Source organism: Pongo abelii, chromosome 4, assembly GCF_028885655.2.
Source record: "Pongo abelii isolate AG06213 chromosome 4, NHGRI_mPonAbe1-v2.0_pri, whole genome shotgun sequence".
In the NCBI taxonomy this organism is placed as follows: Eukaryota; Metazoa; Chordata; class Mammalia; order Primates; family Hominidae; genus Pongo; species Pongo abelii.
Genome location: NC_071989.2, coordinates 112796463 through 112823003, shown reverse-complemented (window position 1 = coordinate 112823003; position 26541 = coordinate 112796463). Strand labels below are relative to the sequence as shown.

General features: G+C 34.2%; 1 long non-coding RNA gene across 3 annotated transcripts in view; it reads right to left on the bottom strand.

The window, feature by feature from the left end:
* Window positions 1-26541, bottom strand: part of LOC129059487 (uncharacterized) — a 73444-nt gene that overhangs the window by 39095 nt on the left and 7808 nt on the right. Inside the window, exon 2 of one of the 3 annotated variants that reach the window (XR_010140169.1) lies at window positions 23806-23909. The exons of the other annotated variants lie outside the window; for them this stretch is intronic. This is a non-coding gene — a long non-coding RNA (uncharacterized LOC129059487). The remainder of the gene's footprint in view (window positions 1-23805; window positions 23910-26541) is intronic. 3 annotated transcript variants of the gene reach the window in all.

The window sequence follows — 26541 nt, the reverse complement described above, 5'->3', positions numbered from 1 at the left end:
GTTTTCTCAGATTTGAGCTTTGTAATACCCATGAGATAATGATGCCCCAAAATATCAGAGGCCCGGCATAAGAGTTGAACACCAGAAAGCAGGGAAGGCAATTACTCTGTTGTCCAGCAAGGTCACAGAGGCAGCCAAGGGAGCTTGACTTACAGGAAGCTGGGATGATTAAAAGAGCAGGAAGCCTCTAAAGGCAAAATAGATGGGCAGACAACAAGGAAGCTGCTTGACATCGACAACTCCCCTTCCAAACACAAAGCAAAACAAAACAAAACAAAAACAAAAAACAAAAGAAAACAAAACAAAACAAAAAACAGAAGAAAACAAAAATCAAGACACAGAGGTTTGGTATAGTCACCCTCAATAAAAAGCCATTACTCAACTTAAGCGTCCAGTGATTGATGACTGGAAAAAGAATGTGATATATATACACCATGGAATATTATGCAGCTATAAAAAAGAATGAAATCATGTCTTTTCAGTAATATACATAGAGCTGGATGCCATTATCCTAAGTGAAATAACTTAAAAACAGAAAATCAAATATCATATGTTCTCACTTAAAAGTGGGAGCTAAACAATGGGTATACATAGACACAAATATGGAAATAATAGACACTGGGAACTCCAAAAGTGGGGAGGGTAGGAGGGAGATGAGAGTTGAAAAATTATTTATTTGGTACAACGGTCACTATTTGGGTGACACGAGAAGCCCAAACCTCACCATTATGCAATGTATCCATGTAATAGATATGAACATACACATTCTGAATCTGTAATTTTTCAAAAGAAGTCATGATTACTTGCTGAGTTCTCAGACCTGTGCTAAGTTTTAGATTTGGAAGCCAATGACTGAAGAGGTGGTCAGGTTCATAGGAAGAAGCACCGTGCAACACTACAGAACATCAGAAGTTTTGATTATTTCCCTAGTCATAACACTGTACACTAAAGAATGGGAAATACTCATATATTTGAAGACAGCTGGACAGAGCCTGAGTGTAACTTGACATTGACAACTAAAGTCTTAATGTGTCATCATTGACCCTATGTAAGATTGGAGGCTTAAGTATAATATGAAATAAATGGAGCACTGACCTAAATCTAACCCAAAATGGCCCACTCTGTCCATGGATCCACCCAGTAGTTGTTTTTCAGGTACCCAAATACAAATTGGACTTGACTATGCAGTTGGAGTAATACTTACATTGAATCTTTGGCTTGCAGAATGAGAGATATGACTGTGAAGAAGGACCACTTGCCACCTCTTGAAATGCCACCCTCCCTCCAGCTAAGATTGAGTCAAAACCAATATCACATCCCCAGAAGGATGTTGCAGGTTATTACTACCACTAAAGATCTAAAGGTTACAGGAGAGGTCATTTTTATTATATCTCCATTAATTTACCAGTCTTCCCCTACAAACAACAGTATAGATCCAGAGAATGATTATAGACTACTATAGACTTAACCATGTGGCTGCTATAGTTGTGGATGCTTTGCTGACAGAGTCACCATTACTAGAAAAATTTAATAAGGTTTCAGGTACATGGCATATACAATGGCGTATAGTTATTGACATGGAGAATGGATTATTTTACCTTCTGATAATAAGACAGGATTTTTATAAGTTCATGTTCATATGAGAAGGTAAAGAATGTTTATTTGAAGTTTTGTTTCAGAGGTACATTAATTCTTTTTACCCTCTTTTATAACTTCTGTTACAGTCTAAACTGAACAGCCTGGGGATTCCATCAAATATCCAATGAATTCCTCACATCAATGACATTATGGTGATCAGACAGTATAAGCAAAAGGAAGTTAGTTCACTGGCAGCCTTAGTAAGATATAAGTGTTACATATTATAGGAAATAAACCATCAAAGATTCAGGAACATGTTACTTTAGTGATGTTTTCAGAGTCCAGTGTTCAGGATGTGTCAAAAAATCCCACAAGAGAAAAGGAAAATTGACTCATCTTTCATCTTTTATTACAAAGAGGGAAGCACCTTACATGGTAACCCTCTTAGGGGTTTGAAGGCAACATATTCTGCACCTCAGAATGCTATCTCACCCATATAACAGATGGCATTGATTGTGGCCAGCTTTGGGTGAGGCCCAGTGGAGGAAAGTGTTCCTGTTACTGAAGTTGATCAGGCTATGATGCTTAACCATTAGCTATCACATAGCAGAGGGCTGTAGCTTACTCCACTTACCATCTGTATTTTCCCCTCAGCAAGTGAGGCCTGGAAGAACCAAGGAGGATGTGCTCCCCAAAGCTGAATTCGGAAGTGATTTTTATGGTACGTATTAGCTCATTTTCATACTGCTATGAAGAAATACACAAGACTGAGTAATTTATAAAGAAAAAGAGGTTTAATGGACCCATAGTTCCACATGGCTGGGGAGGCCTCACAGTCATGGCAGAAGGCAAAAGAAGAGCAAAGGCACGTCTCATGTGGTGGCAGGCAAGCAAGCATTTGCAGGGGATCTGTCCTTTATAAAACCATCAGATCTCATGAGACTTATTCATTGTCATGAGAACAGCATGGGAAAACCCGCCCCCATGATTCAATTACCTCCCACCTGTTTCCTCCCACAAAATAAGGGATTTATGGGAATTATAATTTAAGATGAGATTTGGGTGGGGACACAGCCAAACCATATGATGGCACATAGAGTGGACTGTGGCAGACACTTAAGATTCTACTCAGCTCTCCTGCTGTGGGAAATATAAGTGATGGACTTCTGTACTCTTCATTTTTCACCACATTCATGCTGAGACTATGGCTTTTACTGGCTGCTCCCAGCCAATGGCTGAGCATAGGGTGATAGTAAAGAAGGCCCATTTCTGCAGAACTCCTCTAACAGGAGTGGCTGCTCAAGGACTCCTTGAACAGCAATTTTGGCTCAAGGACTCCCATCAACTTTATCAAAACTTTCTTAAAGCTGTGCTACAATCTGAGACTCTTCCTACTTTTTCTTTTTCTTTCACAGGAGTCAGGATTTCATCATGCTCTGACAGATCTCCCTCCCACTCAAGTTTCTTTCCCCTTTTCTTTCACGAGCATTTCCTCTTAAATCTTAACTAAGTCTCTTGCACTTCTAAACCTATTTTGGCATCTGCTTCTTAGAAGACCTGAACTAAGTTCTTACCAAAAGCTTAATCTTTTGATATTCTCAAAACCCGCTCTTTAGCTAGTTATAGTCTTCCTGGACTAGCGTTTTAATAAACACATCCAAAAATTCTATAAAGTAATTTTATTTATTAGGTATTCACATGGTAAAAGTAGATGGACACAATTGTCCATTTCCCAACAAGCCAGATTCAGAGTTCCTCTCAGATAGCAAATAAGTCTTTTCCCATACCCATACCTATAACCATGACTGTGATTGTCCATCTATCCCTCTCAATATACACATACACAATCTACACCTTTTATATTTCTTAAATATCCCTTAGTATTATCAGTTGGAGAGAAGAAAATTTGTTGAGAATGAAAATCTGAGTATGCAGAGATATTTCAAAGGACCCTAGCAACCACTAACGTCTGTGAATAAAGTTACTTTAATAGTATAATATCTTAAATCTCTATGAGTTATTGACTTCAGAGTCTGTCCTCTCAAGAGTTGCTGCTCTTCCAGCATTGCAAATGTGACACTATATTCTGCATGGTGCAAACACTGGGCAGTAATTGGAGAAGTGGGGAAAATATTCTTGTTAAAGTTGTTTTATCTTTGTTATTATTTGTTTATCTTTATTAGCAGGTTACAAAAAGAACCTGCGTATGAAGCTATTCCACTGGGTAAAGTTGGGTTAGGCTCAAGCTAACATCATCTGTATATATTAATGTTACTGTCATATCTTTTCACACAAGAAAGTGTATAACATTTCTTTATATCTGCCTGAAAATTATTTTCTCAGAAGATTTGTTTCTAATATTATAAATAATTTTTAGTTTATATATTAGTTTAGATAACTTACTCTCAGACTAGATATCCTCATTTTCTTATTCTAAATCTACACTGGTCTTTCATTCTAAAACGCATTTATTAGGTTCATGAACAGTGCCAGACAGAATGTCCTCCCAAACATGTCTATACATCAATCTTGTGCATGCATAGATATATTTATATAGTCTTGTAAATATGTTACCTTACCTGGCAAAGTGTGATTATGATTATGAACTTTGAAATAGAGATCTTATTCTTGGTTATCTGCATGGGCCCAAACCAATCACATGAACCTTATAAAGCAGAGTGTTCAGTGTAAGGACCAGAGAGATACCTCTAGGAGAAATGGGGACCTCAGTCCTATAACCTCAGAGAACTGAATTCTGCCAACAATCTGAATGAGTGTGGGAGCAAATTCTTCCAAGAGGCTCCTGATAAAAGCCCAATCTGCCACCATCTGAATTTCCTTGTTAAATCAAGAGCAGAGAAACCTGTCAGGCCAACCTAAATTCTCACCTATATAAATATGTATTGTTTTAAAACACAAAATTTGTGATAATTTGTTATGGCAGCAATAGAAATTTAATATAAACTATCCATAATCACCTTTTTTGCCAACCTGAGGCAAATTTAATCATCTGTTACTCTGCAACCTGTGTATTATCTTCATGCACATATTATTTTATTAGATCTTGTAACTTTTTTAAATGCCTGTCTTTCTTCCTAACTAGTCTGTGAGATCCTCAAGGGTCTCATTTATCTTTGGATAGTATAGTAGCTGATATTTTGAAATAAAGAGCAGAGTATTTAGTACTGCCCAAGTGGATTAATAATTCACCCATATATAAGAGGTTTAAATACACTGAAAGTAATCAAAGCTTAAGTAATTTTCCTTACTTACTTACTGCAAAATATTCTGTCTCAATTAATTGAGTTAGTAAAATATTTGTAATCTAAATGATATTGGTTTTCCCATATAAACTCAAAAATACTCAGAAAGTCTTTTGTATAAATCTTTTTCATATTTCTTAGAAAAAAATGCCTTGGACACTGATTCTTAAAAAGTTTTTATGTCTATTTCTCTGTGTAATGGTGGAAATATGTTTCTCTATAGAATAATTACATTTTGTATTCAAACACATCTTTCAGAAATATCAGTTGTGTGGCTATTTAACCTTAAAAGAATATTTCACAATGGTTTTCATAGCTGATAGCATGATAATGTTATATAAAGTGTATATCATCATTAATCATTGCCAAAATCCCCAAACAAACGGAACTTCTATTACACTCCCATACCATATCTTCCATAAGCTCCTTGACCTAGATTTCTTGTATTTGATATTATGCCTGGAGCTTGCTGTCGCATGCAATATACATAGACTAGGTAATATGACCCTTATGTCAGTTATTCATAAATAATTTATAGCCCATGCTTGGTGAAATTAAACATTCAATAAATAGTAGTAAATATTGTTGTGGTTACTATAATTTATAATTAATAATTAATTAATCTAGTTTTTGGATTTACTTATAACCGTTTTATAGATACTATGTACTCCGGATATTTGACTCTGAAAAGCGGGACTTCTACAACCACGTTTGAAATGTGTTCTATCAGTTTACGGCTGTATAACAAATTGCTTCAAAAGATAATGACTTAAACACAATCTGCTTAATATAATCCCCTTATTTGTGGGGTAGGAATTCTGGCAGGGCTTGGGTGGCTGATTCTTCTGCTCTACGTGGTGTACACAGAAGTTATACAGTGGTATTCAGCTGGTAGGTAGGCTAGTCTGGAAAGTGCAAGATGGCTTCACTCACATGTTTGGTGCTTTGGCAGGAATGGCTGGCAGGCTGGTCTTAGCTGATGATATTAACTTGAGTGCCCATAGTAGCCTTCTTCAGCATGGCTATTAGAAGAAATTAGCCTTCTTAGATGGTGGCTCAGGAAGGTAAGAGCAAGTATTCAAGGAAACAAAGCAGAAATTTCATGATCTTTTGAAAGAAAACTTCAAAATTTTCATGGCATGCTTCCATTGTAATCCATTGATTGACACAGCCACAAACTCACCCAGATTAAAGGTGTGGGGATATTCCATGGGAAAATCATCAAAAAATTTGTAACTGTTGTTTAAAGCTCACATGATTGCATTCTGGGCAACACTCCTGTATCTGGTAAATTATCTACTGACAGTAAAAACAACACTTCAATTAAAACAGACACTGTGTAATGTCTACGATGTATAGTGAAAAAAAAGTGAAACTCTTCAACCATTTCAAATATTTAACTTGGATTTGTCTAAAAGCACAACTGCAAGACAACATCAGGTATTCACATGTCATCCTAAAGCATTTTATATTAAATTTTTTTTAAAATATGCTATTTAAATATGCATGGAATCTTCAAAGAGCTCATGAAAAATGCATATTATGAAGAAAACTATGCATGGATTTCAAAATTTTCTTGCACCAGATTAAGCTCATACTAACTAGTTATAACAGTCTGAACAAGATCTAATTGAGGCACTAAGAAGATGATGCTTAGGCATCAATTTAAAAAGAACTCCTATCAAAGCAACATTGATTCTGCTGGAATTGAAGCAAGGATAACATAAAAATTTATGGTGAAGCTGGGATGAAAGAATGGTAAAATCACTGATGCATTGCAAAAAGTGTATAGGGATAATGCCCTAAATAAACTGGTAATTTATACATGGAAAACTTGTTTTAAGAAAAGGCAATGTTGAATATGAAACCTGATATGGTTTGGCTGTATCTCCATCCAAATCTCAACTTGAATTGTATCTCCCAGAATTCCCACATATTGTGGGAGGGACCGAGGGGAGGTACATCATGGAGGCCAATCTTTCCTGTGTTATTTTCATGATAGTGAATGAGTCTCACGAGATGTGATGGATTCATCAAGGGTTTCCGCTTTTGCTTCTTCCTGATTTTCTCTTGTCACTGCCATGTAAGAAGTGCCTTTCACCTCCCGCCATGATTCTGAGGCCTCCCCAGCCATGTGGAACTGTAAGTACAATTAAATATCTTTTTCTTCCCAGTCTCAGGTATGTCTTTATCAGCAGCATGAAAACGGACTAACACAGTAAATTGGTACCAGTAGAGTAGGATGTTGCCGAAAAGATACCTGAGAATGTGGAAGCAACTTTGGAACTGGGTAACAGGCAGAGATTGGAATGGTTTGAAGGGCTCAGAAGAAGACAGGAAAATGTGGGAAAGTTTAGAAATTCCTGGAGACTTGCTGAATGGCTTTGCCCAAAATGCTACTAGTGATATGGACAATAAAATCCAGGCTGAGGCAGTCTCAGATGGAGATGAGGAACTTGTTGGGAACTGGAGTAAAGGTGGCTCTTGTTATGCTTTAGCAAAGAGACTGGCAGCATTTTGCCCCTGCCATAGAGATCTGTGGAACTTCGAACTTGAGAAAGATGATTTAGGGTATCTGGCAGGAGAAATTACTAAGCAGCAAAACATTCAAGAGGTGATCTGGGTACTGTTAAGAGCATTCAGTTTTATAAGCTAAGCAGAGCATAAAAGTTTGGAAAATTTGCAGCCTTTGTGATAGAAAAGAAAATCCCATTTTTTCTGGGGAGAAATTCAAGCTAGCTGCAGAAATTTGCATAAGCAGCTAGAAGCCCAGTGTTAATCCCCAAGACCACAGGGAAAATGTTTCCAGGCCATGTCAGAGACCTTCACATCAGCCCCTCCCATCAAAGGCCCGGATGTCCAGGAGGAAACCGTGGTTTCATGGGCCAGGCCCAAGGTCCTTGTGCTGTGTGCAGCCTAGAGACTTGGTCCCCTGTGTCCTAGCCCTCCAGTCATGGTTGAAAGGAGACAACGTGCAGCTTGGGCTGTGGCTTCAGAGGGTGGAAGCCCCAAACCTTGGCAGCTTCCACGTGGTGTTCAGCCTACAGGTACACAGAACTCAAGAATTGAGGTTTGGGAACCTCCACCTAGATAAATTTCAGAAAATGTAAGGAAATGCCTGGATGCCCAGGCAAAAGTTTGCTGCAGGGGCAGGGCCCTCATGGAGAACCTCTGCTGGGGCAATGCAGAAGGGAAATGTACGGTTGGAGCCCCCATACAGAGTCCCTACTGGAACACTGCCTAAGGGAGGTGTGAGAAGAGGGCCACCACCATCCTCCAGCCCCCAGAATGGTAGATCCATCGACAGCTTGCACAGTGCACCTGGAAAAACCACAGATATTCAATGGCCAGACTCTGAAAGCAGGTGGGAGGAAGGCTGCACCTTGCAAAGCCACAGGGGTGGAGCTGCCTAAGACCATGGGAACTCACCTTTTGCATCAGTGTGACTTGGATGTGAGACCTGGAGTCAAAGGAGATCATTTTGGAGTTTTAAAATTTGCCTGCCCAGCTAGATTTTGGACTTGCATGGGCCCTGTAACCCCTTTGTTACAGTGCACCTGTATTTTGGCCAATTTCTCTCATTTAAAATGGCTGTATTTACCCAATGTCTGTACCCCCATTGTATCTAGGAAGTAACTAGCTTGCTTTTGATTTTATAGGCTCATAGGTGGAATGTACTTGCCTTTTCTCAGATGAGACTTTGGACTGTGGATTTTTGGGTTAATGCTGAAATGAATTAAGACTTTGGGGGACTGTTGGAAAGGCATGATTGGTTTTGAAATGTAAGGACATGAGATTTGGAGGGGCCAGGGGCAGAATGATATGGTTTGGCTCTGTGTCCCCACCCAAATCTCACCTTGAATTGTAATTCCCACAATCCCCACATGTTGTGGGAGGGACCAGGTGGGAAGTAATTGATTCATGGGGGCAGGTCTTTCTTGTGCTGTTCTCATGATAGTGAATAAGTCTTATGAGATCTGATGGTTTTATAAAGAGGAGTTCCCCTGCACAAGTTCTTTCTCTTTGCCTCCCACTATCCATGTAAGATGTGACTTGCTCCTCCTTGCCTTCTGCCATGATTCTGAGGCCTCCCCAGCCATGTGGAACTGTAAGTCCATGAAACTATATTTTCTTCCCAGTCTCAGGTATGTCTTTATCAGCAGTGTGAAAACAGACTACTACAACAGGCCTCCAATAGTACAGATATAGTCCATTATTCCTGTAAAACCATTTCTGGTTAACTCCATACTGACGCACAGCAGAAAACAACTAAAAAATTTACATGCACATACACACACACATATATGTACACACATATGTATATGTACACATATATGTATATGTGGGTAGTCACTATAGCTATAAACTAACATTGAATAATTTTGAGTTCAAAGTTTTAAGCACTGTCAAGAAAAATTCAGGTGAACATCCAAACTGTCTTAAATGTTTATTCCCTAAACTTTTTTCTAAAATAGCAATTTTTTCTTGTTTAACATTATAGGCCAAGGTGGGCGGATCACGAGGTCAGGAGATCGAGACCATCTTGGCTAACACGGTGAAACCCCGTCTCTACTAAAAATACAAAAAATTAGCCGGGCATGGTGGCGGTCACCTGTAGTCCCAGCTACTCGGGAGGCTGAGGCAGGAGAATGGTGTGAACCTGGGAGGCGGAGCTTGCAGTGTGCCTAGATAGTTCCACTGCAGTCCGGCCTGGGAGAAAGAGCGAGACTCTGTCTCAAAAAAAAAAAAAAAAAAAATTTATACAAACTAAGTACAACATTAGAGCATACACAAGAAAGAAATATAAATGGATATACATGTGGACGTGCCCATCTGCACAAAAACAACTTTCTGTATAAATGGACATATGGACATATATATAGAAACATACTTATATATACACATACATATATATAGAAATATACATATATACACACTTATACATATATACAAACTAAGTACAACATTAGAGGCAGATACAAGGAAGAAATATACATGGGTATACATGTGGACATGCCATCTGCACAAAAACAACTTTCTGTAAATATGGACATATGGACATATATATAGAAACATACATATATACATACGCATATATAATATATGTGTATATATACATATAAACACATACACATATGGAAACATACATATATACACATATATTATATATGTATAAATATATACACGTATATTATGTATAAATATACACATGTATGTATATATGTTTCCACATATATATGTGTGTATATATGTATGTTCTTAAATATGTCCATATGTCCATCAGCAATTTATGTTACTGTCACCAAAGAAATAGATTAAAAGAAAGTGTACCAGAATATACTAACTCTGGATGATGGACATATACATAGAAACATATATGTGTATTGGACATATGGATATACACACAGAAACATACATATATATTATATGTATGTTTGTGTATATATGTATTTTATATATACACATATAATATATATGTTTAAATATGTATGTCCATATGTCCAATATATATGTTTCTATATATATGTCCATTGTCCAGAGTGAATATATTCTGGTACACCCTCTTTTAATCTCTCTATTTCTTTGGTGACAGTAACATAAATTATGGATAGCCAACAGTATAATATATATTTAATTTGGTATTTCTTTATGTAAAAAACAATATAAGTTTTGTATGTAATAATGTTATAAAATAATAATACAATACCTCTGGGGTGGGGCTTATAACAGGAAAAGTATTAATACTAATACTGTTGAATAATACTCTTGACTATACTGTTGAATAATCTATATTATTATATTTTAAATATAATGTATTTATCTTTTATTTTTTAAATATATTTTACTGACTTTCTTTCTGTTTAATGAGTTGAATAAAACCTATATTATTATAGGTTATTCAACATATATTCGATATATAATAATTATATATACTAGATATATTTTTAATCATTATTAATAATATTAATAATGGTTAATAATGTTATTAGTTATTATGAATTATATAATATATAATAATACTGTTGAATATACAGTTGAATGACCTATAATAACATATAACAATATAGGTCACTCAACATATTTTCAATATATTATTAATAATAATATAATAACCCATAATATGTAATTATAGGTTATTCAACCACAGGCGACCACATACTATAAGTCAAAAATATTAAGGGTCACTTCCTATAAATCATACCCAATATATAAATGGCCAATTGGTTAGTATTGTGTCTGAGAACTAGAAGAAACTTTCAAGGTCATTTAATTCAGTTCTTCATTTTCTTCTAAGTAGAGGTGATCTTTTAAAGTATTTCACAAATATGAAGTACTATTGACTCCACAGGCCTGTACTTTCACAAGCTGTAATAATATTTATATAAAGATCACATAATTATTTTTTCATAAATTTGAAAGCAGACCCAAAATTGGAAATGCTAAATCAAAACCAAATCAATCAAAACAACAAGAACAAAGCAACATCTCTGATCTGGAACATAGTTAACAAACTACCAAATAAATATTCAAAGTTATTTTCCTAGAAAAAAAAAGACATTTAAATTTATTAAACTGACATTTTTTGTGTGCATAATTTAGTGGGGTTTTTTAACAAAAAACATGCAGCATCATACAAAATGTTAGCAAAATACTGAAACATATAAATTAAAACAAAGTTACCTTTTTAATATAATGATAAAATCAGTACATCTTCAGTATTTGTACATTTATAATATACGTTTTGTTTTTCTTTAGTTTTAAAAATTGACAGATATAGTATCATATTTAGTAGCTTAGGAAATAAAGTTTGTAGTTGTGATTTGTTCATGTTATATATCTCACCCATATTAACCAATAATTTTACCTTATTTAAAATCAAGTTTATGATATATTTTGAAATATTTAAAATCCTTTATGATATAAGACAGTGGGATACTAAAGTAACTCAAACTTTTTTCTATTCACCTTTGACAAGAAAATCCAAATTTTAATCTTAGTTCTCTCATAGTGATGTAGGGTCAATCTATTTAACTTCTTTGCCCCTCAGTTTCTATATCTTTAGAAAATTGATAATATTAGGAAAGACATTAATATGTTGTAATAAAGATTCAGCAAGTGCATAAAATTGCTAATGAATAATACACTTAAGCTATCTAATATAAGACAAAATAACTCGGCTCTGGGAATAAGGAATGCCTGGACATGTATCTGGAGGAATCTTTTGCAACAACTTATCCAACATTATTATAATTCATCAGGAACTATCAGTGCCCTTGAATTTTAATTCTTTTCTGTAGCTAATTGGAATCGGGGAGAAAAAAATGAAGCCTCGTGGCTCTACTCAGGAAGTAACAATAAATAATTCAGCTCAGGACAGAGATGCCAGGGCATATTTGGGGTATAAAAACGCAACAGGTAAGAGCTCAATGAGCAAGATTCTAGTGAGAGAGGATTAACAGGTTTTCCACCCACAGTCATAGATTTGTTCACCTCCATTACCTCCCCCCACCTTACTATCAAAATACAATTAATTTAATATAACTGTTTTCTCAGGTTGGAGTTTGTCCTGTAATTTGCTTTTAGTATGATAAATATATTTTTTACAAATATGATTATGGTGAACAATCAGATATACAGTACTGTGTTTCTCAGAATCACAGGGGGTAAAAGGTGGCCCTATAATAATTTCAGTATATAGAAACCAGAATGTTAAGTGTTGGTCCAAAATGTGGAAAGAATAAAAAAAGCTGAGGAATGTATTATTTTTCTCATATTTCAAGGGGCAGAAACTCTAGAATGGAAAGCAATTGAGACAATGCTGGCACAGTCATCTCAGGACTCTGAGTCAATTCTTAGCTATCACAACTCTGGTGTCCCAGGAAAAATTTTGATAGAAATATCTAAACTTACCATGACAGCAACCTCATAGTGCCAGAGAGGAAACCCTATACTTAAGAGAAGGGTGAGAAAAAGTAGGAAATGTCTGTAAACGGGAAGAACTTGAGTTTTTAAAAAAATTATCTGAACGTTGGAAATAAGCAGAAGAAATTCCTGGGTGTTCTTTCATTGTGGTTCTGAGTTTGAACCTTTGATTTATTTTATATTGACTGGACTATTCCACAACTCTGTAGGAGTGAGTTTAACTTGCAGATTTTTTTCTGGAAAAGATGCAAGTCATTAATTTTGATGGGAAAGATAACCCCAAGGGTAGGACATTAAACAGGTTTGTATCTAACCCAACAATTTTATGCTAGATTGATCATAAATACCCAGTTCCTCAAATATTCTTTGAAATTATATGTGTGTGTGTGTGTTTTAAATATATTTTACTGGTTTTCTTTTTGTTTAATGAGTTGAATAAAACCTTAGACACACATTCATTTTATATTTGCACAAGAGTAACAATGTTACTATTTTGAAAATTATACTTTACATCTCTCTTGGCAGAGGATGAAAAATATCTAGCCAGACATATGCTAGAAAACTAAAACTATTTATTATGTGAGTATTCAAGGAGAAGGAGGAAAGAGTTCTTATTTGTTAATCAGCTCTTATGCTCTTCATTATTGTGAAGAGGCTGGGCCATTGTCAAGTAGGAGGATTGGAAGAAGCAAGAAGAACTAAATTGATGCACATTAAAAAGAGCTGAGCCAGAGAACTGACAGGTGAAATAATGGAGAACCTTATAAGCTGTAGTCCAGTGGGAGGGTCATTATTTCTTTACTGAAATTGTTGAGAAGATTTTGGAGTACTTGTGATACAACAGAAATATAAAGATTGACAGTAATGGCCAAAAGAGACTATTAAAGGATTGTGTTGTACTTAATGAGAATATATTTTTGTGTATTTTTGTGAAGAAACTAACCACATAAAGATGTATGTGGTTTTTCTTTAAATATGTTAAAGCAACTTCTCGAGACAGAATATTTGTGAGCATGTTGTCCAAAGTTTCATTTAAATTTGCCACTAGGGAAATATACTTCTAAAAAAGACATTTCAAAATTTTATATTTAATAGAGAATTTTGTAGGGGAAAAAAAGGTACTAGATTAAATTAACATTGTTACAAGAGGGGAAGAATTTCCTAATATTATTAGCATAGTAATTAGACTGGTTAAAGGATCTTGTGACTTTAAATATCTGATTTGAGGATTTGGGGCTGAGAACAAACACAATAGCTGTCCCGGTTATAATCTAACCTCCCAGTTAGATTATCACTTCTAACAGTCAAGTTGGCTCCAGATTATCTTCCAGAAAATCATTCAAATTATTTTATTCAAAATGATTGATAACATAACATTAGCTTTTCTCAGGGTTAGCAAAATCTATGTTTTATTGTGATAGCTTACTGGACTTTGTATGTGTTAAATGTAGATTAAGTGCTTAATACATTGCCTGACAGTAAACATTTAAAAAACAACAACAAAAAAATATTCGTTATTTCCTATGAATCAAACAAACATAAGTACTGAGTATGAACTGAATAATAATCATAAAATTATAAACAAATGATAAAAAATTGAGGCACACACACTTATTTTACAATTTACCTATTTATCATTAACTCTAAAATCAAACAGTTATTTGATAAAAATTATTTTAATTACTCCCTCAAATATTTCAAGGTCACCCTGAGCAACAGTCCGTATTTATTTCTTGGCACCATAGCTTCCAAGAGGCTTTCATAAGCTGATTCCTACTCTGTTAGATATCAAATGTCTTCCACTCCTTCTCCAGCTATTTCTCAATTCTCACATTCTGTGCAGTTTTCAACACCTATTTCACATACTAGCATTTCAGATAAGTGCTTCCTATCATCCAGCCTCAAGCAATTTCTTGCTTCTCTGATGTTCCCTGGCACCTTTTCTTACATTTTTGTTGACAGGCATTGCTTGCTACCATTTATTAAACATATTTACATCCTTCCTTCCCTATTGGGCCATAACCTCCTTTTATACAACATTTCATTTTCTAAATGATTGCATCTTAATTTTGCTTTGTTTCCTGAATCAGTACTTTGCATCCATATTGTATAGTTAAGATTTTGCTGAACAGGAAAAGCCATCAGACTTCCTCCGCACTCTGCTAAGAATGATGTGTGATGTGGTTATCCATCTCCACAACAAAAGTGGCAGTTATAGCTGTGTCTGTTCTTCTTTCTGGTTTACAGAAGAATACAGCCCTGGTCAGCTAACGGTGACAATGGAAGGATGGTAGCAGTTGGATGTACCTGTAGTCCTAAAAATTCTTGGTAGGATCTCCTTCTCCACAGGTCAGAGGGCTGGAAGTTAATTATATTTTACAATCACATGCCCCTAAAGCAACCACAAGTTTTCAAGCAAGGAGCAGCATTTTTTCTTGCTTATAGAATGCTCTGCACAGAGTTTCAAACACAGGGAACAGAAGCACTATCTATGCCTCATTACCATTTAAATAGGCTGATCAATGAGAATTAGCATGTAATTTGAATTACAACACCCACCTCCTGCTTCTTAGAAGTGTTGGTCCTCCAACCTTTTTTGAGTAGTTGCTACATTTTCCAGAGAGGATTCGCTCTTCAAATCTAAAAGCAGGTGTTTGTCTGCGTTTTGGTGTAACAATTTAAATGGAGCCATTGATCCCTGATTCTGCCCAAACTTCATCTACATCCAATATAATCTATTGTCCTATTAAAACACAAAATTTGTAATAGCCACCTCAGCCAACTCCTTACAACAAATATTTTGATTCAATGTCATCCTTAGTTTTAAGTCTATACTTTCACTGCATCAATTTAACCAGTAGACCTACAGCTATATTATCATGTCTCCACATAAGCAAATATACTGACAGGACCTAATTAACACTTACGGTAGAACTATTTTATAATTTCACATACTTTGTCAGCTTTATTTATGTAGACGACCACCTCAAATATTTTTGAACTGCAAATTTTCCTATGTATATGGTGAAGATAGCAAAGAAGTACTTTCTAGGATGCAGTTGTAATTGCCAGTAACCAGTATGTACTCTGGAACTGTAAGGAATTTCCAGCTGAGAGCTTGGAGATTATTATTTAATGTTCAGATGATATAAAATTCTCTCCTTTCAACTAGTAATTCTTTTGATCCTGTAACTTTCCAACTTTAGGAATACATAATTTTGATGTAGTTGAAAAGGGAATGATAGTGTTAGGCAAGCATATCTAATTCTGTAGGGTCTGGGGTTCATAAAATATTTTTATATCTGTGTTCCAATATTGTATTTTTTGTTCCATCATATTATTTTCATTTAAAAGTGTTATTTATTCTTATTGAATGTTCTCTCTTCCTCAAATATTCAATGTCTCCTTGGGACATAGTAGACTTTATTTTTGTTTATGTTACTATATCTTCATATGATAGTGTACTATCATAGTGCCTGGATCACAGTTAGCATTCATTACATATGAGTTGAATGAATGGACAATGGTATTTCCAAGTGCTAACCCGAATAGGTTTTCATTCCCTATTAAACTCCATCAATTCCCTAGGCTACTCCAAATAAACATATTATACATAAAAAATTCAAAATTGGTTTGGATATGCAATCTAAAGGAAATTTCCATAGCCTATTTTTCCATCCAGATTGCTACTCGTAGAATTCTGCTATGTAGCAACAAATAAATAAATAAATAAATAAATAAATAAATAAATAAATAACTACGTGAAAACTGTCTAGCCAGCAGACAAATTAAAGAGGATTCTGGTGATGTCATAAAATGGTATAGTGCTCTCTAGAGCCACTTTTAAGATGATTAGGATTTGGAATTCATAGATCTCTTATTTGGAAATGTGTAGGTTGAGGACCCAGTCCTCAAATAGTTATTTATTGGAATTATTTTAACTTTAAATATTAAATAATTATATGCTATATTTCCTGTGCATCTATAGTTATTTAAAAATTTAAATAATTAGATAGAAATGATATAAATCCATTTTGGTTATCAAAATTTTTTATGTTCTTCTTTTCATACAGAAATGGTACACTATTTAGTTTCTGTAATAATCTTGTGTTTGCAAGGATTTGGGATGATAGTATTTATAGAATTATTCAAGGTAGCAAGAAAGCAGTAACATCAAAAACAACAAGAAAGTAGGAAGATTTATTTGGATTTTTTTGTTGAAACATACTTTTTAATGGTGATATAGCCAATGTATTTAATTAGAGTATGAGCTATTTTCTTATTTTACTGACCCATTATTTTGTGTAAACATTCACACATAAATTGAATTATATTTGCTATATGTGTCTAAAGGTCTCAGTCATGTTTCCATGTTCAGGCTACAATCACTCTCAAGAAATTCTTTCTTCAGTAACCTTAGAAAACTAATTTAACCATCATATGCTCAATGTATTTTTCTCTAATCTCATCAGCTAAACAAATTTTCTTACTCCTCTGAATCCCCCCTTTTAAAATATATATACTCTCCTTGGAACTGAAATAATTGTCTACCACATGTAAAACTTTATTATAGGCATCATTATGTTCCCTTTTGAACCATGTTCTCCCAGAGGGCAGGATGCATCAGTTAATCCCCTTTATATTTTGGAGCCTCTAGTTGACAAGTATTTTTGAAAGAGTTAATGAGAATTTACATTTACATCCCAAAATATCTAACTTGGTTTCCCAACATTCACACTAATCTTCAAAACTTGTGAAATGGAGAGACAGAAGAAAAAAGAGAGAGGAAGAGAATGGAGGGGAGGGAGGAAGAGGGGGAGAGAGAGAGAGAGACAGAGAGAATCTTATAATATACCTCTGACTTTGCCCAATTTAAATGTTTCATATTGTACTGTGCTGGAAATAAAGTTCATGCCAGCAGGTTCAAAGTTTTAAATTATTAGAAATAATTGTTATCCTAAGGAACTACTGTATATATGGTCAGAATGGTAAAACGATTTTTGTTAGAAATCACATTTAAATTAAAGTCATTTATTATGGATGTAGTCTGTACTCTGGAAGTGCTGAATATAGTACTTAGTCAGCCAGAGTTCTAATCCAATTTGTTTCTTTACTAGCAGTCAGTCTGGAAGTAGCAGAATATCTGGGGACTCATTGTCTGAACCAAAAATAAAATTTGTTGCTTTTTTTAAAAACCCAATGCTAAAACACAGTCACTATTTTTTATAGTTTTTATTATTCCTGTATATTTATATAGCTCATATAAAATTTTACAGTAAATTATTAACTAATAATATGAAATAAATTATTAATTTTAAAGATTGTGAAAAATTACTACTAATGGTGAAAAGAGGAAAATCCATGGAGGACAAATTGATATAGCCAGAGTTATTTTTTTTCCTCTTCTAAAATCGATACCATTTTTATATATCTGTAGCTAAACATAAAAAAAATTTCAACTTAATTGTGTTAAAAGTATGATAATCCTTCCTGTAATTTGAGAAAATTTAATCTAAATAAAGGTCAGCTGTTCTACTGTTAGGGTATGATATTAGCTATTCTAGAGCTATTTCCTCAATTTATCAGTAAGAATTTATGTAAATTTATGTAAACTGTAATGTAGTTTAGAGATAGGTTGTGATTTATTTATTTGGGGCTCTTATAAAGTTTAAAATTGTTGGAGAGGGCAGAAGAATATGAAGAAAATGAGTTAAAAACAAACCAAAACAAATAAACTAATACAAATAATTGTATTATTTATAAATTTTACCATATCAAAATAAAAATATGCCTCCATTAACCTATGGATTATTTTTCTCCGTAAGTATGTTAAAGTCTTTAACTATTACTGAATCAGCAATTTAACAGATTTAATCACACAAGAGGACGTAGTCAGCCTTCTATGATTGATAGTACAATGACTTACCTTAATTTTTTCATCAATATTTTAGGAAAATGACAGCAAACAAGCAACAGCATAATAATAAAGAAGACAACCACATGCATATACTCACATGCATTTTTTTCTCTCTACACACAAAAATCTGACAAAAATCTGCTCAAAACCCATAGACTACATCACTTCTGTGAGGTAACTTTCTAAAGCAGATAAAAAATGCCTTAGTATGATAGATGCCTCTCAAATATGCATAAAAGAGATAGAATTTTTCTCTTTTGCTCATTAGTTCATTAATATTCAGTGTATCTCTATTTTTCAGAAGATAGGGGGATCCATGATGACATGTGTACTCTTATTTGTTTCCTTTTAGTATTGCCTACCTCAAGTTGTCATATATGCAAAGCACTCAGTAATTAAGTTTAAATAAATAGCTTTCTTTGTAAACAAATCTGTTATTAAAATAAATTTAACTATTTTATTTATTTTTACTCTCTGATTGCTATAGACATAAGGAAATTAAGATAAAAATGTAACTTATTATTGTCCTAACAAGTGATGACTTCTGCTAAAGTTTTTGTATTAATATGTGCACATTTTTCCATAACATTTAGAAAAATGGGACTGTACACTTTTGTAATTGCCATTTCTCACTGGTTTATATCTGCAGTTTCTCACTTCTCATCTCGAAATATAAACTTGCATTATCACTTTAAATTCTACAGTGTGTTTAATCTACATTTTATCATTTTTAATACTGTGATTAACAATATTTTGCTTATACAGGACTATACTTAATTATTTCCTCATGATGAATTCACTAAAGTGAATTTAGGGTCCAACATGTAAGAAACTTGGAAGTCATCAAACATGTCCCAGATGCAAAAAAGAAAAAGGAGAGCAAACTGAAAATAAGCAACTCTACTTAGATTCATCAGAGAATTAAGGTCACAGAGCAAACAGTTGTCCATCCCCACCAAAACTGGGGAGACAGAAAGGTAGATATAGAGAATCACATTTCATTAGAGCAAAAGTCCAGAAAGAGAAACCACAGTCAGAGCCAGACCAGGATAGGAGAAAAAGAAAGAAAAAAGAAAAAGAAAAGAACTGTAATTAATGAATTGCTGGAAGTTCCATATATGCTGTAAACCAAAAATAAATTTTCAAGTGCTCCTCTCAGCCAAGGGCATTCCAAAGTTAACCTGAAAAACTAGTTCAGGCCATGATGGGAAGGGATAGCTGAACATGCCTCATTATACTCTCCTCCCTTTTGGAATTACTGATAGAACAGGCTCTTTAAGTCTGATAAGAAACATTTACAGTCTATTCTCTGTGAAGCCTGCTAAGTGGAGGCTTCATCTGCGTGATAAAACCTTGCTTGGTCTCTCCAATCCCTTATTGTAATCCAGACATTTCTTTCTATTGGTAATAACTCTTTCAAGCAATTGCTAATCATAAAATATTTAAATCTACCTGCTACACGAAAGCCCCTGCTCCCAGTCAGCCTGCCTTTCTGGACCAAACCAGAAATATGTACCATACATGCAACGTACCACTTACATGTATTGATTGATGTTGCGTATCTCCCTAAAATGTGTAAAACCAAGCTGTACTCCAACCACCTTGGGCACATGTTGTTGGGACATCGTGAGGCTGTGTCACTTGACAAAATAAACTTTCTAAATTGATTGAGACCTGTCTCAGACACTTTTGGTTTACAATACAAAATAAGTCTTAAAATTTTGGTGGGGCGCCATGTTAAGAAGGTCACCACATTTGTGTCTGTTTTGCCTCCAAGAGCTCTACCAGGTTGACTCAGTGAAGAGCAGATAAAAAACCCCAATACCATGTATCTGGCACTGGGAGGGAAAAAGCAGCCATTTTGAAATAAACTCAGAGCTTCTCTTTTCCTTAACAAAGCCTGCATTCAAGGGAAAGGATTTTACTAAACACAAATTAAGTGGGGTTTTCCCAAGCCTAAGCAACATGGGGAAAGGAAAATACTCAACCCCAGTCCACCTTAGGCATCCATGTGAAGGAAGATACCCATCTCCATCCCTCTCTAGTCTTCCTATCCCACTTACGGAGAAGACAAAACAAAATACAACCAAATAGCTGGGCACTAATGAATAAACAGTCTTACCGAAAGACTGAGATCTAATCACAGAACTGTAGTATACTTCCCCTCACCTCACACCTTGCAACTATATCAATAGGCTTCTGTATAATAATAGATTACAACTAAAAAAATTGCAAGTATCAGGCTACGTAAGAAATTTCTTTGGAAACTCAAAGAAAAAAAGGGAAACAAAAACAAGGACATCAGAGGAAATTTTAGCCTCTGATACCTGTAGCTATAGCGAATGGTAAACAGAGACTAACTCCTAGCCAGCAAAACATAAAACCTCACACTAAAGACCTTTATACCTCAGTTCCTTTTACCTAGTACATCATATCCTGCTTTCAGTAAAAACAACAAAAAAATCAAAAAGCATACTAAGACACAAAAAACACAGTTTTAAGAGAAAGGACAAACGTCAGAGCCAGATTCAAAAATGGCAGAGATTTTAGAGTAGTTAGCCTAGCTATTTAAAATAATTATGATTAATATCCTAGGGGCTCTAATGAAAAAAAAAAGAACCACATGCCAGAGCAGATGGGTAATGTAAGCAAAGAAATGGAAACCCTAAGAGACAAAAGGAAATGCTAGAAATAAAAAATACTGTAGGAGAAATTAACAATGCATTTAATGAGCTCATCTGTAGATTGGACATGACCAAGGAAATATCAATTAGCTTGAAGACGTGTCAACAGATACTTTCAAAACTGAAATGCAAATAGAAAACATTTAGAAAGATGAAACAAAATATTCAAGGACTGTGGGAACAATTACAAAAAGTGTAACATATGCATGTAGGAATATTAGGAAAAGAGAGACAAAATAAATATTTGAAGTAATAATGACCTAGAATTTTTATTAAAATTAATGACATCAAACCACAGATCCAGGGGGTCCAGAGAACATGAAACAGGACAAATATCAAAATATCTATAGTGCAGAAAATCAAAGACAAAGAGAAGGTCTTGAAGGAAATCAGAGATAAAAACACCTTATCTATACAGGATGAAAAAAACACTGTATCTATATAGGATGAAGGATAAGAATTACAGTGAATTTCTCATTAGAATCCAAAACAAAAAGAGTGTGTACCCTATCGATGTCTCAATTTTCACTTTATGTATCCCTTTTTTTTTTTTTTTTTTCCTGAGACAGAGTCTCACTCTGTCACCCAGGCTGGAGTGCTGTGGTGCAAACTCTGCTCAATTCAACCTCTGCCTCCCAGGTTTAAGAAGACATTTAAGAAGATTCTTTTGTCTCAACCTCCTGAGTGGCAGGGATTACAGGCATGTGCCACCACACCTGGCTAATTTTTGTGTTTTTAGTAGAGATGGGATTTCATCATTTTGGCCAGGCTGGTCTCGAAATCCTGGCCTCAAGCGAGCCACACACAGGCTTCTCAAAGTGCCAGGATTACAGGTGTCACCCATCGTGCCTGGCCCATTTATCTCATTTTTAAATAGCTGTTTAAAGATTTCTTTCTAGGATGAGTTACTTGACTCTCCCTTAGTTTTTGCTTTTTGTCATTCTCTTGTGAATCATCTTAATTTTCTTAGCTATTATTGCTTCAAGGCCCTTTCAGCTGACAGAGAAAGAAAAGAAAAAAGATATATATATACACACATGTGTATATATACTCTGTGTGTGTATACACAAACACACACACTATATATATATATACGCACACACACATATGCATACTCACACACACACTACATATATAGATATATATATAAAGTGTGAAACCTGGCCCCACTATCCACCATCCATTTACTTAATTGTTCTCATCTATATACCCACATAGAAGTATGAGAATTATTATCGTGCTCCCCTAAGGGAAACAATTTTATCAACTGAAGTATAGGACTTAAGTACAATTTCTTTTATCTTTATTTTTACAGACTCTATTTATTTCCAAAGTTATATAGGTAAGCACCATTTTCCCAACCCTCTTCAGTAAGGTAATTTTATGCATTTATCGTATATTTATATTTTGTCAAATTTTGCATTCCAATCTGGGATCCTCCGACTTACTAAGTGGTTATATTTTCCTAAACTGGGTGCATTAAGATTAACTCTATATACTATATAGTTCTATGGGTTTTGACAACAAGAATAGTGTCATATACTCCCTAATACAATATCACACAGAATAATTTCACCACCTTAAAATATCCTTGCTTCATTTACTTAACAATCTTTCCCTCCCTCAATTCCTTGGCAACTAGTGATCATTTAACCATCTCCTTAGTTTTTTATTTTTCAGAATATCATGTAATTGGTATGATACAATATGTAGCCTTTTAAATGGCTCTTTCACTTAGTAATATGCCTTTAAGATTCCTTCATGTCTTTTTATGGCTTAATAGCTCATTTTCTTCAAATATTGTTGAATAATATTCTGCTATATGAATATATCACAGTTTGTTAATCCATTTACCCATTGAAAGGCATCTTGGTTGTTTCTAGCTTTAAGTGACTTTGTGTAAAACAGCTGCAAATATCTGTTTGCTGGTTTTGTATTAGTCATCTAAACCCTTTTGCCACCAAACAGAATATTGACAATAGATTTGCATTCCTAATTATTCAAAGGGTTTTAGTTAGGGTATGTAAAATTAGTATCTGAATATTGTATAATTATAGTAAATCCTTCAAGATGATTATTTTATAGAAAGCAATATAAAGTTAATTGATGAAAAACAATTACTACTTTGGAAACTTTTGAATATAAATTTTACAAACTATGTCTGCTTTGGAATTTTTTACACGCCACCTTAACAATACCTGTTCTTCAAAATATCCTTCCTGAAAGCCAGACTTATATATTATTGAATTTATCATGGTAGATGCAAGGAAAATGATTGGGTCAGGCTTGTCTTAGGGTAGCCAGCATCAAACATATGAAGTTATTATAACCAAGGTCTACAAAAAGTCATAAAGAAGCAGACTTGAGAAAAATGAAGGGAGCCTGTGAAAGTTACTATACTATTTGTTCACTACGAAGAGGTTGGGGAATGATCACTGACCTCTAAGTAACAGAGAATGGAACTCATCTTACACTTCTGAATGAGCTCCTCACTGTAATTGATGGCATCTCCTGAAATGGCTGCGATCATTAGGGCTCCAGTGACTGAATTAAAAGAAAATGAAGGATGCAGATGGCTGTAATAAAGCAGGAAAATGCATTTCTTCCTGGTGACAGATACAACTGATCATTTTACAAGGAAGTGCTTTACTAAAAGTGTTTCAGCTATGTAGTTCTCAGTGAAAATGAAGAGTAATGTAAAAATTGGACAAGATGAAACTGGCTGTTTCATCCCAGATATTGACTGCACAAGTCACTTTCAATAAATCAGCTGCTTATTGTACCTAAGACAGCAGTTTGTTAATATTATGAGGCACTACAAAATGTTCTCTTTGGTTAGGCAATCTTGGAGCGTCACATGATAAACTTAAAAGTTTTATTTAATTTTTTATTTGCTATATGTTTTTTGAATTATCAACACTTGAAGTACTAGACATATTTATTTGGAAACAGCTTTGATTATCTAAAAGATTCAAGGGTAAGCAATCTTTTCCTGGAAATGTCCAGATAATACTTATTTTAGACCTTTGTGGGCAATATAGTCTCTGAAACAACTGCTCAACTCTGTAGTTGCAGGGGGAAAGCATATGCAGGCAATGATAAAAGAATGGATATGACTGTGTTTCAATAAAACTTTACAAAAACAATGTACAACTGGATTTGGCCTTCATACTGTAATTTGTGAATCTGTAATCCAAAAAATCTATTCAGCATACCAAATGATGTTGTGAATAACAACAATTAGAAATCTTAAAAGCTTTCTACACTGAAATAAATGAAATGCTAAAGCTAAATATTTTAGTCTTCTACTAGAAATAGGGATATGAGCATTTACAGCATTTAAATAAATACGGAATACTGTTTTAAAAGAACCACAGGTTAATGACAACCTGTATTTTTCAGCCATGAGAAAAAAAAAACACTTTTATATTAAATGGAGTATTAATAAATATAGTTTTTTTTGGTTTGTTTGTTTTTTAGCTTGAAGAGATTCTGTGTGTCATACTCTGAAAAGATTACTCTGAGAGTCAGAATTGTTCATTCTATTATTTCCTAGACATTGACTTACCACCTTCACACTTCCCCTTTCAATACCTAAATTAAGAGAAGCGCTCCTCTCTTTTGTCAAGTTCAAAGATGTTCGTGAACTGTCTCATTTTTGGGATTCAACTTCTTAGAAGTCCTTTAGTTCTTCCCCAGGGCTGAGGAGATAACAGCTGTCTTTTGCTTTGATTATGTAGTTCCTTATCTATCAGGAATCTCTTTAGTTTAATTCAAAAAAAGCTGAGTTCTCCCCTGGTAGCCACCTTGTCCATCACCACCTCAACGGTAAGTGAGAAAAGATGGTAAGGTGTTTTCAGTCTAGAAACCTTTGTTGGGTCAAAAGTTTAAAACCTTTTCCCAAGAAGCTTGCTGGAAACCTAAAAATGCTATTTTGAAGTATTTATGAAATGCTCGTTTGTCAAAAAAGTAATCATAAATACTTCTTTGGAGAAAGTATAGAATAAAAACCTGTTTTTCATCTGGTTTTAATATTAGAAGCTTCCATCAAACGTTGATGTTTACTTTCCAAGAACGGTATTTAACAACCCACATGGGTTCAAGGTGTACAGACCATAATTTAATCTTTTGAAACATTATTGCATATGAACTTAAAAATACCCTTTTGGTACAATAGCTATCAATTTTTGAATAAATCATTTTGTAAAAAAATTTTAGAGCAAAAAAATGATTTTAGGTTATGGGCTAACTAGACTATCAAGGACTCTCTTAGCACATATTCTCTCTAACAGTCCAAAATGCACAATGTGTAAATTCCAGTCATCTAACTTCTGGCTTTGCAGAACACAGAATACTACTGTTAAAATTCTAAGAACTGGTATTCAAACATTACATCAACAAAATACCATTTTTCTCATTACAAATCTTAATGTTACAGAAAACATACAAAGTAAGAACATCATAAATTTTAGAGACTATTATTACTGATACATAGTATAATACATTTAATTGTAAGAGATAATAGAACCAAGTCCCTTTGGAACCAAAAAAAAATCATTGGGGTTGTATTCTATCTACATTATAATGATTTCTTTTGTCTAAATCTAGTTACATGAAATTAAATGAGGTAATGACTGTGGAAATAAGTGGGAGAATATATAAGTTCAAATGGTAGTTAATAGAAACAAGAAAAATATGGCTATACTTGTGTATATATGTATGTATGTATGTATGTATGTATGTATGTATGTACACATACATATATATGTATATACAGAGAAAGAGAGAGTCCTTAAAAGAGTAAGAAAAAAAATTAGGATTTAGCTATTAATGGGGCCAAAAGTGACCTCCATAAAAGAACTCTAGAGCAGCATTCAGTAAAACTACAGAAATAAGGAGTATATATATATATGTAATGGCCCACAAACTAAGTTTGGGCTACTGTCTGTTTTTATATAGGTAATGTACTACAATTTTTTTTACCTATTTAAATTGTTTTAAAAGAGGCAAAAATATATTTTGTGGCATATGACAATTATGTAAAATTTAAATTTTAGTGTTCAGAAATGAAATTTGAATTTCATCAATTAAAAATTGTATGGAAACTTCTTTTTTTTCATTTAAGCATCTACTTATATCCTTGATTTTACCTCTTGGCTTTCCAAACCTGAAATAT